This window comes from Equus caballus, chromosome 15 (genome assembly GCF_041296265.1).
Source record: "Equus caballus isolate H_3958 breed thoroughbred chromosome 15, TB-T2T, whole genome shotgun sequence".
NCBI lineage: Eukaryota > Metazoa > Chordata > Mammalia > Perissodactyla > Equidae > Equus > Equus caballus.
This window is the reverse complement of record NC_091698.1, coordinates 13,358,448-13,371,826: the sequence shown is the minus strand read 5'-3', so window position 1 is coordinate 13,371,826 and position 13,379 is coordinate 13,358,448. Positions and strand designations below refer to the sequence as shown.

At 47.2% G+C, this 13,379-nt stretch overlaps 1 protein-coding gene and 1 long non-coding RNA gene across 40 annotated transcripts in view; one reads left to right on the top strand and one right to left on the bottom strand.

Annotated features, from left to right (window-relative positions):
- Window positions 1-13,379, top strand: part of LOC138917617 (ral guanine nucleotide dissociation stimulator-like) — a 94,035-nt gene that overhangs the window by 45,447 nt on the left and 35,209 nt on the right. The window lies entirely within an intron of this gene.
- On the bottom strand, window positions 6,201-12,522 carry LOC138917620 (uncharacterized). Its single transcript, XR_011425850.1, has 4 exons — window positions 12,275-12,522; window positions 11,483-11,528; window positions 10,827-10,887; window positions 6,201-10,548 (listed from the first exon to the last, which is right to left on the bottom strand). It is a non-coding gene; the product is annotated as an uncharacterized lncRNA (long non-coding RNA).

The window sequence follows — 13,379 nt, the reverse complement described above, 5'->3', positions numbered from 1 at the left end:
GTTATCTCCTCAAAAGAATCCACTATCACCAAAAAGCATGAGAGAACAGAGTAGCCTGTATCAACCAACAGAAAGCATGAGAAAGAGGGCCACAAGGGCGTGGCACATCCGTGGACCCAGGGCAAACAACTTGAAAATGTTTGGTAGTTCTTCTTTTCCCCGAATCCCTCTTAGGCTAGTCAGCCTCTAAAGGTTCTCAAATCTGGCCCCCTCCACCCATACGGTGTCTCCCCCTGCTGCTCCCTCTTTTTCTCTGCCAAATCCCCTCCTCCCAGCAAAATTTTAAACTTTTCCATTATTTTACAGAGCAATTGTGCTGGACCATGACCTGCAGGGTCAAACTCATCTTGATTTAGGGACTAGGCTTCTCTTTAGCATAACTTCTAGTGAGCACAGTTGTAATCATATTTGACAGTACCTTTAGATTTTTTTTGAATCACACCTATGGTTACTTCTTCCATGAGAGGTTTTATGATTTTTTTCCCCATCTACTTTCTATCTTTTCCCCAAAATTCCCATTGACATCTCTGTACCTTTTTAAACAATAATGTCATTTTTGTTGATGGTGGATATATGTTTATTTCATCTCCCCCCACGCTAGCTAGTCATTTAATAGGTATAACTTTTACAGCTTCATTGTTTAGTGCTAAACTGCTGGAATGAAGCCCTGTGTCATGTCCTCCCTTTGCCTGCCCGCATTCCCTCGCTGAGTCTGATGAATCTATCTTGGCCGCAGACACCCAATCCTTTCCCTCCCATGTGAGAGGGTTTACCAGTAATGACAGCTCCTTTCTTTCCCTGTCTTCTCCCTCATCCACAGCTTCACCATCGTCTCTACCCAAAAGGAAGGTACACTTCAAGCCCACCCCTCTCATGTACCCTCCCTCGACTGCAGGAGGTCTCTGTTCAGACAAATCCCTCTATGTATCTTTGCTTCTCTGGCATTGTTTTTTTTATAGCAAGTCTGGTCCTGACTGCCCCTAAGGTCCCCAGGACTCATGATTGTCAAATCATCCTTTAAAGTCTGAGCAAGATAAGCTCCACCAACAATAGTTTCATGTGGGGCCGGCCCCATGGTCGAGTGGTTAAGTTTGCACACTCCGCTTTGGTGGCCCAGCGTTTGGCCGGTTTGGATCCCGGGCGCGGACATGGCACATTCATGGACATCCATGTGTGTGTGTGTGTGTGTGCTGATATAGAGAGAAAGGGGAGGGAGGGAGCGGAGACAGAGACAAAGTGGAGAGATATCGAAAATGGGTCAAAATACTAATGGGTACACCTGGATAAAGGGTGTATGGTTGTTTACCATCCATGCAACTTTTCCACAAGTTTATCTTTAAATAAATACATTTTAAAAATGGAACGTTGGCTGTTGTCCCAAATTTTGCCTAACCTTTGAAATTTCTGGCTTTGATTCCCGCACCTGCCATCGCTAGCCTACCCAGACCCCAGAAGTGTGCAATGGTGACTTTAAAACAGTTGTCGCAGGTTCTGTCCCAGGCAAGAAACCCTGGATCCTCTTTGCACATTTAAAGTGTGCTAACGTTTCAACAGGGTTTCACAAAATACTGGAAAAGAGCATCCCCCCCAAAATTTTTTTTAAAAAAATTATACATAATATAAAACGAGAACCAAGGAAAGAACAAAATATTCAACGTGTGTACAGCATGAAACCCTTTCTTCCTTCCTTATCTGGTGCCACTGGGTCGTCCGTCTTCTGGGGTTTTGTGGTGTGAGTTGGTTTGCCGGCACTTCCTCTGCTCTGCTAGTCAGTTACCACTCCTGCACCAGATTTCCATCTTCAAAAATTGTGTTGACATCTTTTGTCATATCTTCTCCCCTTCTTGTCATCCTCAAGGGCCTTATTCTTTTTAAATCCTTTACTTGTTTTGGCAGCTTTATTGAAATATAGTTCACATACTATACAACTTACCCATTTAAAGTGTATAATTCCATGATTTTTAGTATATTCACAGATGGGCAACCATCACCACAGTCAATTTTAAAGCATTTTCATGACTTCAAAAAGAAACTTCATAACCTTTAGCTGTCATGCCCCTGTCCTCTCATCCCCCCAGCCCTAAGCAACCACTAGTCTACTTCCTCTCTCTCTAGATTTCCCTGTTCTGGGCATTTCGTATGAATGGAATCATATGAGGTTATTTGTGACTGGCCTCTTTCACTTCTGCATAATGTTGTCAGGGTTTGTGCATATTGTAGCATGTATCAGTACTTTTTATTGCCAAAAAATATTACATTGTGTGGATATACCGTAATTTATTTACCCATTCGTCAGTTGATGGACGTTTAGGTTGTTTCCGTCTTTTGACCGTTATGAATAATACTGCTATGGACATTTGTGTACAAGTTCTTGTGTGGACATATGTTTTCATTTCTCTTGAGTGTATAGCTAGAAGTGGAATTTCTAGGTAATATGGTAATTCTGTGTTTAACTTTTGAGGAACTGCCAGACGGTTTTCCAAAACAGCTGCACCATTTTTCATACCCACCAGCAGCATAGAAGGGTTTCAGTTTCTCGGCCTTCTAACACTTGCTATTATCTAACTTTTTGATTCTAGCCATCCTGTGTGTGAAGTGCTATCTCACAGTGGTTTTGATTTGCATTTCTCTGGTGACTAATGCTGTGGAGCATCTTTTCATGTAATATTTTACTTTTGGGGAAGGAGAGGAGATAAAAAAGTGTTTGATCTCCTGTGTTTAACTCATCATACAGTAGCTCGTTTTAAATGTATTACAGGAAAGAAACTTTCTTCTAAATCTTTGAAAACACTTGCGTGGTGATGTGAAGTCCTTATCACATGTACAGTTTTCTCCTTCTGTGCTCTCTACGTGCTGCAGTCACTGTGTGACTGAGGGACTGCAACACCGTGCACTGCATTTGCTTAGGAAGATTCCTTTCTGCGTGGGGTGGAGGGAGGAGTTAACTCAGTGACTTCTCAGGCTTGACTACAGGGCTGAGCAGAACTGATGGCCAGAGCATCTGAAGCTCAGTGCGTTTCCTCCCCATGGCTCTGTCCATCTGTTTTGGGTCAGTGAGCTCCACAGGTAGTAAATGTCAAAGAAACGCGAGAGCTGTGACATGGGCACAAAGCATACACCTGAGAGACGGATGGCAGGATGTTCCCATGGGCTTTTGCCCCTTAACCGTAGTGTAGGAGACGGGCCGTATCACACGTGCCAGATGATAACTGTGAAAGTGGGGTAAGGGGTACATGGGACGTTCCACTGCTCTTGTGCATGTTTAAACATTTCTGTAATAGAAAGGTTAAAATAATAAAAGAAGCTGGGTGCCTCCTAAAGAGAGGGAGGGGAGAGGATACCTGGCAAGGGGGCTCAGTCCGTCAAGACGAGGGTTTAGCTCTCTCAGTAAGGACATTTCAGGAAGTGTAATCATTGAGGTTAGGAAGGAAACCTCTTTTCATATAACAGGAAAGAAGGAAAGGAGGAATGGGAAAAGGTTTTTGTGAAGCTTTATTGACGGAAAGTTCCCGTCTCATGACTTCTAGTACCTCTGTAATCAGTGGTCAAGCACATCTACTGAGCAAATGGAGACAGCCTAAATTTGAGGAAAGTGGAGGAGATTTGAAATAAATGTGAGTGTCCCTGGAGAGAGAATGGAGTAAGGAATCAGCGACCTAAGCTGCATTTGTCTTGTTCTCATGTTAGTAAGCATGGGATAATTCTTTGTGGAATGAGTGAGTGATTTCCAGCTAGTGCTGGGGCTGAATTTACTGTGGCATCGGTAGACTCCATTGTGAGATTTAATCCAATGGTGATCAATTAGTTATAGGAAGGCATTTCTGGGAAAGGCAGAGAGATGGGATTTTGCCAGACAGGAAGGATTAAAAGGGATTGGATGGGGCCATTAGTAGCGGAGCTTTTTAAATGTTGGTTAGCTGACAGACCATCAAGTCTACCCCGGAGAGGGAGGAAATGTAAACAAGAGCTTGACCGACAGACAAGGAGTAAGTGGAAAAATGAAGGGCCTGGAGTTGAAAAGTTAACAAGGGGCATATGAATCAGAAGAATGAGAGACGAGGCCAAGGGGTGGAATGTCCGACTGTAATAATCTGGATGGCTGAAGTGTTCCTGGTGATAAGCTCTGGAGTGTGGCAGTAACTACACTGGAATGGAAGGAAAGGACCCTAAGATGAGATGATGTAGAAACTGAGAGGCTGGTCTTTGGCCAGTCTATCCACATCGATGGTAGAGCCCTCCATGGCCTCCTCACCTCTTCAAGTCTCCTGCCCTGGGCCCCATCCCCCTCCCAGGACCTCCACAGAATCTGCATTCTTTCTTTGACCTCAAGTTTCAGACATTGTGGGTTCAATGGCATAACTCTGGACAAGAAGATACAAGTGTGGAGTGAGAGAGGCTGTAGTGGACACCGGTTTTGTTTTTGGTTTTTGTTTTAACACCTAGCATTCACAAGCCTTTCTGGCAAAACTACCTCCAGTGCCCTCTGGGATACTCACCCCATTTGTGTAGTGTGTGTGTGTGTGTGCGCGCGCGCGTGCGTGTTCGGTTTTGTTACAATAGTTACCATTATACTTGTATCTTTTCTAATGTCCTCAGATTCCTTTCCCTTACTCAGAGTCTTATTTCGTTTGTCACCTATATCTTGACCCCCTCTTATTACTTATAGATCATTTTATTCTATTTTTCCCTTTTTCTCCTCCCTTCCATTTTTAAAATCATGTTGTTTTTAGAAAACAAAATTGGTATTTTATTTTTCCACCCTTGTAGCCCTCTTTATTTTACTTAGACGTCTACAACTTAATGTATTTAACGCTCACCATCATAATGCTTTTTGAATTTTGCCCCAGTTGACACTCAGCCAATTTTTGAGTCCCAGTCTGTCTAAGTGCAGTTGCCTTTCCTCCAAACCCCTATTGTAAGGGTGGGTATGTGTGCAGTCCATGGTGAGACCCCCATATATCTGTAACCTGGTGCATAGTCTGGGACTCACCTCTGGTTCATGAGCTGCAGGTGTTCTGGGGGAGACCAGCCATGGCTCCACCAAGGCCGTGAATATCAGAGGCTGCACTTCCATCCTGATAGGTGAACTGTACACACTAAGGGCAAGATCTTGTATATTCCTATTAAGCATAGATGGAAGGAAGGCAGCAAGATCACCTTCCCCAAAGAGGGGGATGCCATGCCTGATGACCTCCCTGCAGATATTGTTTAGTATTCAAAGAACAGCGCAGTGCCTTTTTGGAATAAGGCATCAGTGTGCTGTGCAGTGCCTGGATCAGCCTCAAGGTGGTGATGCCTGGATCAGATTGAGGAGGGGGCGGGGGGAACAGGACAGGGTCACCATATGGATGATGAGGCATAAAGCTTTGTTCTACCAGCAAGGTCCTCCTTTCCCCTCTTCATTTTTTCTTCCCTCCTCGCTTACTCCAAGTCATCTTTTCCTCACTCTCAGCTTTATTTTATCCTGGGAGGTAGGTGGCTACCTGGTCAACATTGTTACTACTGGCAGCTGAGTGATGCTTTTGCTCTGCAACAAAATATCATTTGGCAGTCTGAAGAAATACCTACAGAGGGGAACCACTTCCCCCAGGTGACTTTCCAGTAGGGAAACCTCAATGTAAAGTTTAAAGTATTCTTCCCTAACACATTAATATGACTCGCAGTACAGATTCTTAAGGCGCGTCTGTGCTGTTCCTAGCCCCTCCCCCACCAGCCCAGGATCCACTGCAGCAATACCCTCCCCCACCCCCCAAATCCCATTCAGGGTTCACCCACCTGTGGGGTCCTCTGGTCACTGACCTCTAAATCATGATGAAGCCACTGTTTTTTCTTCATTGTTGTTTTATGAATTGCATACCTATTCTTGACCCTCTTCGGATAGAGAACACCTGTCTTCCCTACTCTCTGAAGGATGTAAAACATTCAGTGAGCGGAAGGTGTGGGCTGCTCTACACTTTCGTTAAGGCTAAGCGAAGAGGCAGGAGGCAGAGCCGACCTCCTCAAACTTCATCAGGGAGGAAATGGGCTTTTGGGGGCACGTGATATCTCTTTGTCAACAAGAGCTCCAGAGCACTGGTGACCTTTTAGAAGCCAGAGGAAGCAATCAGTAAGAGCTGAACTCACTCCTCCTTTTCCCTAAGCACAAGCCCTGAGTTACCTGAAACCCATGCCCCCAACACAGGACACAGAAAAGACATCACTATTATTAGAGAATCATTTATTGGGGAGAATTAATATTCTCCACAAGAAGGAATTATTTTGCGGTGGGAAATTTTCCGCTCTCGAAACGCTGGAAAAGCGTTTTCTGTTGGCATAGAGACGGATCCCTAAACATAGTGCCTTTAGCAGTGGTGAGAACAGCTGGAGGCCCCTGGGCCGGCTTGACGCCTGCAGGTGGAGCTTGGATGGGGCACATGCTCCCTGCGGGGCACAGATAAGGGACGCTTCTGATCCAATAGCTGATCTTTAAACGCCATGACTTTCTGAGGGTGTCTGTTCTGGTCTCTGATCCGTCTAGAACATGTAGGATAATTCTGGCCAGCAAAGACAACTTCTTGGTGGCAGGACTTGGTGCTTGGCACTTTACAGGAGGGAGCCCTGTAGTTGGAAGGATGCCCCTGGACGGGCTCTGCCTGGGCCTGCTCTTCTGCCTTCTGGTCAGTTTTCACAAACTTCCTCAGGGAAGGAAGGGGCTCTTGAGGGCGGGTGACCTCTGCTGCACACCGCTGCCCCAGTTTCTCCACTGGGAACTTCCCAGGAACCGTCCTGGTCTTCTGAGCCGTGGTGGTCCCAGTAACGGCAGCTCTCCCTTTAACCAGGCCTCTGCTCTGTGCAGATGATATGGGGCTGCCCTTTTCCTGGGGATGTTCTTGGTTTTTGCCTTTTGTCCCAGGACGAAGCCATTGAAAAATGTGGTTCATCTTTTTTCTGAACAGACTTTCAGGAGGAGGCTGTGCCTTCTGTGATGAGGTCTGGGAAGACTTGCTCCCACGCGTCTCCTCTGATGCTGTGATCTGAGTAGGGAAACTCTTTCTTGTAGGTTGGGATGTCCCCAACCCTGCATCCCCTCCACCAAGCTCTTCTTTGTTAGTGCCCGGAGGGCTCACTCTCATTGTAGCTGGTGGGAATTTCTTATCCTCGTACCTCTTTCGGTCTTTCTTGGGGACCCAAGGCTCCTGCCGCTGCTTCCTGCTGATCCCAGTGTCCTCCAGATGGACATGCAGCACCTGGGAAGCTCCCATGTCCCCACTGGAGACACCGTGGGCATGAGTCAGTGAGGCCTTGTAAGTCAAACTCTCTGAGGCAGGGGACCTGTCAGTGTGTTGGCCTTGGACCTGGCTCTGATTCCTCATCTCTAGTTTCGCCTTTAATTCCCTAAACAGATGTTCCTTAAGATCCGATGACTTCGGGTCTTGGGGAACTTGTCTTTTTGGTGCAGGGCTTTCATTGGTCCCAGTAATTTCTATTTTACTGTGATTCTCACGTATCCTTTGGGAGCTTCCTGGCTTGCTGGTTGTCAACACATTAGCAGTTTTTGACTGCAGAGCGTTGAGCTCCTTGGCCCTGAATATGTCCCTGGCCGTGCTGTGCACGGAAAAGGGTTCCGACTTCATCTTTTTGTCCTGTCGCCCTTCTCTTCTATCACTGGGACTCACTCTCTCATCCTTTGTCTCATGTTTGGCACCAGCTTGCCTTGCAGGCAGCTCTGGGGGGCATCTGTTGCCTAGCTGAGTAAATTTCTGACTCGCTTTGCCTGTGATGCCACATGTGACAGGCAGATGAGTCTGCCTGGCACCCTGACTCCTCTGAACAACCTCTGCAATCTCTTGGTTGATACCAGAGGGTGATTGTCTCGGCACCCCTTGTCCTTGCCTGCCCATAGGTGAAGTAGCAGGGCAAAGACGATCCAGGACCAGGGCTGAATTTGTTGTTTCCGCTTTTTCTTGAAGAACAGATTTAGAGCTTCCTCTATGGGGCTCGAAGCCCTCGGATTTGGAGTCCACTTCCAAAGTTGGGTTATTTGAGGGGGGACAGTAGAAATAGGTCAAGGACTGGGATGCAGCATCTTCCGATTTAAACGCCTGTATGGATTCAAGGACCCTGCAGGGAAGGCCCCACTCCATTCTCATACGAAAGCTTTTAATATGGGTTTCCATCATCTGTTGTGCACTGGAATCAATGAAGCAAAGCTCCTGGAAGGTATTCAGGGAGGAGTCCCCACCCACTGAAGGTGGCAAACTCCTCTGTGTTATTTGGGTGCGGGATTTGTCAGAAAGCAGCAATGTCTGCTTGCTGGCATGCCATGAACTGCGCACCGTCCCAGGGAGCCGAGCCTCACTGATTTCCTCAAACTTCTTGCTCAAATGTGCTTTCAGGACATTTTCAAGTTGTTTCTGATCTAGACTTTCCTCCAAGGCCCTTGAATGTTTCCCTGACAGACTTGCCACGTGACTATTTAGGTCTTTCTCAGAGTCATATGCCGGATCCTTATCTGAAGAGCGCTCTGGGTCACTCAACAGATGAGCTTTTGGGCCGTTCTCTGGGCTATGCCCCTGATCCTTCCCCATCTCCTTCTCTACCTGAAGCAGTTCTGAACCCCTCTCATGGAAGCTTTTGGATTGGCTCAATCCAACATTTAGATCTTTGCTCACCGAGATCCGTGAGAGTCCACGATTGCTCTCTGACTTAGCTATCTCTGAGAAATCTCTTGGAGGCATCATCAGTGACAGACACTCACAGATCCTGCGGGGTAGGCCCCACCGGTGTTGGATGAGCCTCTTTCGAAGGTGATGTTCCAGTTTCTTCCTCAGCTCATCACTGAGAGGAAACTCTACGGGAAGGACGGAGATGGAGGCATGGGCCTGGGAGGCCTGATGGTAAGGAAAGTTGGGAGCTGAAGAACAAAATTCTTCCTGAGATCTTTGGACTACAGAGGGGGAACCCCACAAACTTTCCTGTTGCTTCTGCAACACTTTCCATTCCAGCTGTCGAATTTCAGATGAGGTGAGAGACTCTGATTCATCCTGGGGTCTATGGTGACACACTCCACAGATCCTTATCTGGGGTAGAGGACCAGATGGTAGGATTGGGAGTGGGGATTTAAGGTGGGCCTGGGACTTGACCTGAGTGAGAGGTAGGGACTGGGATTGGGGCAGGGTTTGAGGCAAGGGTTGGGGCTGGATCTCAGGCAAGGATGGAGGTGGGCGATGGAGAGGTACTGGGGATTCTTGGCCCATGGAGGCATTTGAGATGGTATTAAAAAGGAAGATTGTGGTGCAGTCACTTGAGTCACGGATAGCAGAGGGCAAGGACTCGCTATGCAGAGATGGGAGACCCCAGAAGAGCTGCATACATTTTTCCTGTAAATGGTCCTCCAAGATTTTAGGATATGGGGGCTGCTCATGCATGTGCAGCTCCTTTGGTTTGCCTGCACTGCTCCAAAAAGGAGGGGAGAATGCTAAGTCACACTCATCAGCATTTGACTCTAACATTTTCCCTGAAGGATTTAGTTGGTGGCCTGGCCTAAGTTTTTTTGGAAAAGAACCCTTCTCCTTATCCTTTTCCTTCCACATCAGGAAATCCCTCCTCTTTTGGACTTGTCTCTCCAGGAGTGCCAGGACACGAGGGCTGAGAAATGAGAGGTTACCAGGCTCTATAAGGTTAGCTGTAGGGTGTCTCTCCAGAGAGGACTCTGAAGAATGGAGGGCAAGAAACTCTCGATTAAAATCACATGGTGCCAAGGTGGAAGGTGCTAAGAACAAGTCTTTGGCACAAGCTTGCCACCAGGATAATTCTGAAATTGACAGGCTTGAATGGTCAGTGCCTCTGATTGTTGGGACGTAAGTGGACAACCCACCAGGGCTATCTGGAGATGAGTTCTCTGGAACAGACTTCAATAAGATGGAAACCGATTTAGATTGAGTCACAGTTAAAGGGTGGTCTGTCGGTGGTGAGACAGACAGGCTTGGTGGTGTGTGATGACAAGCCAGTGGATCAGTGGGATTGATTATCTGGGACAAATTTGGTAAGGGGTTAATATCTTGGGAAAGGGTGCGGTCAAGAGAGAAGATCGTATTCAGAGACAGAGTGGCCTCTGGTTGGAGAATAGGACCCGTTGCCTGGGTGTCATGTGGTAGGAGAGGGGGAAGGGCAAGGGGTTGGGGTGGGGAACGGTCTGCTGGGAAGTTGGACTCCAAGGGAGGAAAAGGCTCTGGTGGCATAGAGTGACCCGGTGGTGAGGGTGAAAGAAAGTCAGCTAAGGGTGTCATTGGGTAAGGTGAGAGGACGGAGGGGGGCGGTGGGGAAGGGTCAGGTGGAGGGGATGGTGTTAGGTCTCCTGGAGGGACTTCTGAGAAGGCAGAGGACAGAGTGAATGATGACTCAGTCCCAGAAGCTGTGGAAGCCATAGAGGACACAGAGGCGGTATCATCTTCCAGGTCCTCCAGGAGCCGATTGATCTCAGCAGTTGTGCTATTACAGACCTCACAGGAGGGGTCTGGGCATAATAGTTGACGAAAGCGGGTGGTATCGAGAGGCCGGCCTAGGGGCCTGCGGGAGACAGGAAGTAGAAAACTGTAGCCAGGACCAGAACAAGGAAAGGAGGACCTGCTGGCCTGTCAGGGGAGGGGCCACCTGAAGCCTGCTGCCCCTTCACAATGCCCCACGTCTATGACTTCACCATACACTCAGCAGCCCTCACCCCAAGGCCTTCATTCACATACCCGTTCCTATGGCAAACCCCTCCCATGACTACTGCAGGCTGTACTGAATCCCTGGAATTGCAGAGAACGTGTTAAAGAGGGATCAGGAAAGAAAAGACTAGTCACCTTTTCAGAATAGAAATTAGCCTCCTTTTCTCCTCTGTTTCCCTCTGGTAATTTCTCCAACCTGGGAAACCAGAAGAGTGAATTACATGTAATAAAGGTAGAAGCATAGGTGTTACACAGGAGTCCCTTTATGGGAGACCCTTGGGATATTAACGGGCTGTTAACTCTGAAAGCCCCAAGAATCAGTAGATGTGGTCAAACGGTCAATGATAATATTAATAAGGTTCACATGTGTTTGTTGCTTCATTTATAAAGTACTGTCACATACATTATCCCATGGGATGTTCAAAACCACCATGTGAGGAACATAGGTCAATGGTTACCTCGAGGAGTCTGATCATCCAGGAAGTCAACGTAGTTTCACAAGGTCAGGAGACAGAAGTTCTGACTCTTGACTTCTCCCACAGCCACCCACTGGGCAACACCCATTGTCCAGGCCCATCACTGCTTCATGCCCAGAGCTGGGCAGAGCAGGAATCTGAGAAATGTCTCGGGTTCTGACTACCTTCCCATGAGCCTTTCCTCTGAGGCCTCTATCTTCTGAGAGGGACTCTATCTAGCGACTGACATCCTCAGAGACCATGGACCTGGGACCTCATGGAGAGGACAGGAAGGGTCACCCTTGGAGAGCTCAGGTGGGATAGGTGGAACCTTACCACTTGATGTTCCACCTCTTCTTCTCCTCTTGGCTCTGCCCTGACGCTGAGAACAAAAAGAAAAGAATGAGGAGCGAGGACTTAGTTGGCTTGCTCCTCTCTCTAGGAAACTCAGATATTCATCCAAGATTAATGTCACTCTCCATTTTTATTACTAGCACTTTGTGTTCTTTCCCTTTCTGAATTTCTAAAGGTGATAAGATACTTTCAATTTTTCCTTCTTTGAAAAACTCGAAGGAGGATTTTTGGCTGGAGTCCACACTTGGTATTCTCAGTCAGAAGTCCTCTGCTCAAGGAGGGCATAGCCTCTGAGGCCCACAGTCACATCTGTGCTTCCTCAGATGGGACCCTGTATCCTGGGACAGAGCTCACACTCCAGTGTCTGCTCAGAGGCTCAGCCCTGCTCTCCTGATCTGCCCAATACAAAGGACGGTTTGGTCGAATGACTCCCGACATGGGAATGTGACTCATGATCCAGTGTTGGGAACAGTGTTCTCCTACACAGATCCCAAACTCTCTAAATAACCCAATGCAGGGCCGTGAAATCAGTGATGGGGTTTTATCCAGGAATCCTCCACCACACCCAGATGGTCTGTGAGTTTTAAATGGGAAACAGTCCCAGCTGAACCCCTAGTCCTGCCTGGCCTATTCCCCTAGAAGGATGATGTTCTATCCTCTATTCAGACTTGCCATCTTAGGAGTCTCTCTGGACCAACTCATTTAAAAATGTGGGACTGGAAATGGAAACAACAATAAAAAATCCCTGTTGGTGGCTTGCCCAGGGATCCTTACCTTTTGGTAGATTTTGGTTTTCCAGAAGGTTGGTAAAGATGGAATCCCCACCAGGAAGCACAGGAACAGAAGAAGCAACCACAACCCACACACGATGGTGAGGTTGTGGTCACTATCTAAGAATGTCGAGCAGATGCTCAAAAACAACTCAGTGTGGCTATTCAGAAATGAGAGAACATTCCATTGACTGAACTCCATTTTCTGAATCGCAAGGCTGCCTGAGGCAACTGAGCTCTGAGAGTGTCCACACTTGCCTATAATCCCAGGCCTGCATCACAGAGCACTGAAGTGTCACAAAGGGTTTCAGAGGGTGGGGGAGGGGACATGAAGAGGGTGTGCCCATGGCCCCTTCCCCCCACCAGCCCAGCTGATCTCTCCATCCATCCTGGGCCCTCCAGGTCCCTCTGCCCTACCCTGCCATCCTATTTTCCAACTCTGTCCGTTCATCATATCATACAATTACATTAATGGAATTTTCTGCCTGTTCCGCCTGTACTCCAGATATTACCTGGGCCCCCTTGACTGTTTGGAGAGCTTGACTTTGGTTTCACCAATTCCACTGCCTCGAAAGTCTGAAATGCTCCCTGGAATTTTTGCTTGTACCCAGACATTTACACTCAGAATCATATATGTCCTCAAATCCATCTTTCCTTTAGAATGTTTTTGCCTTACATGAACCCTGATATAGAACTTAAAGTTCTTTACTCATTTGTTTTTGTGAATGTTGAATAACAAATTTTAGTTTTTTGCTTCAGTCAGCCTTTACCGTCTTCAGCCAGTGGGGCTGACTCCAATAATTGAAATGAATGATTCGTTATTCAACATTCACAAGACTAAAATCAGTACGGGCATACCTCACTTAATGAAAGGGACATGTTTTGAGAAATGCATCATTAGGTACTTTCACTGTTGTGTGAACATCACACAGTGTACTTACACAAACCTAAGTGGTAGAGCCTACTACACACCCAGGCTATGTGGTGCTACCCGTATGGGACCACTGTCATATATGTGGCCCATTAGTGACCGAAACATCGTTAATATTGTTACGTGGTGCGTGACTGTGGTGGATGACAATGACAAAATGGAGTACCATTTTCAAGGC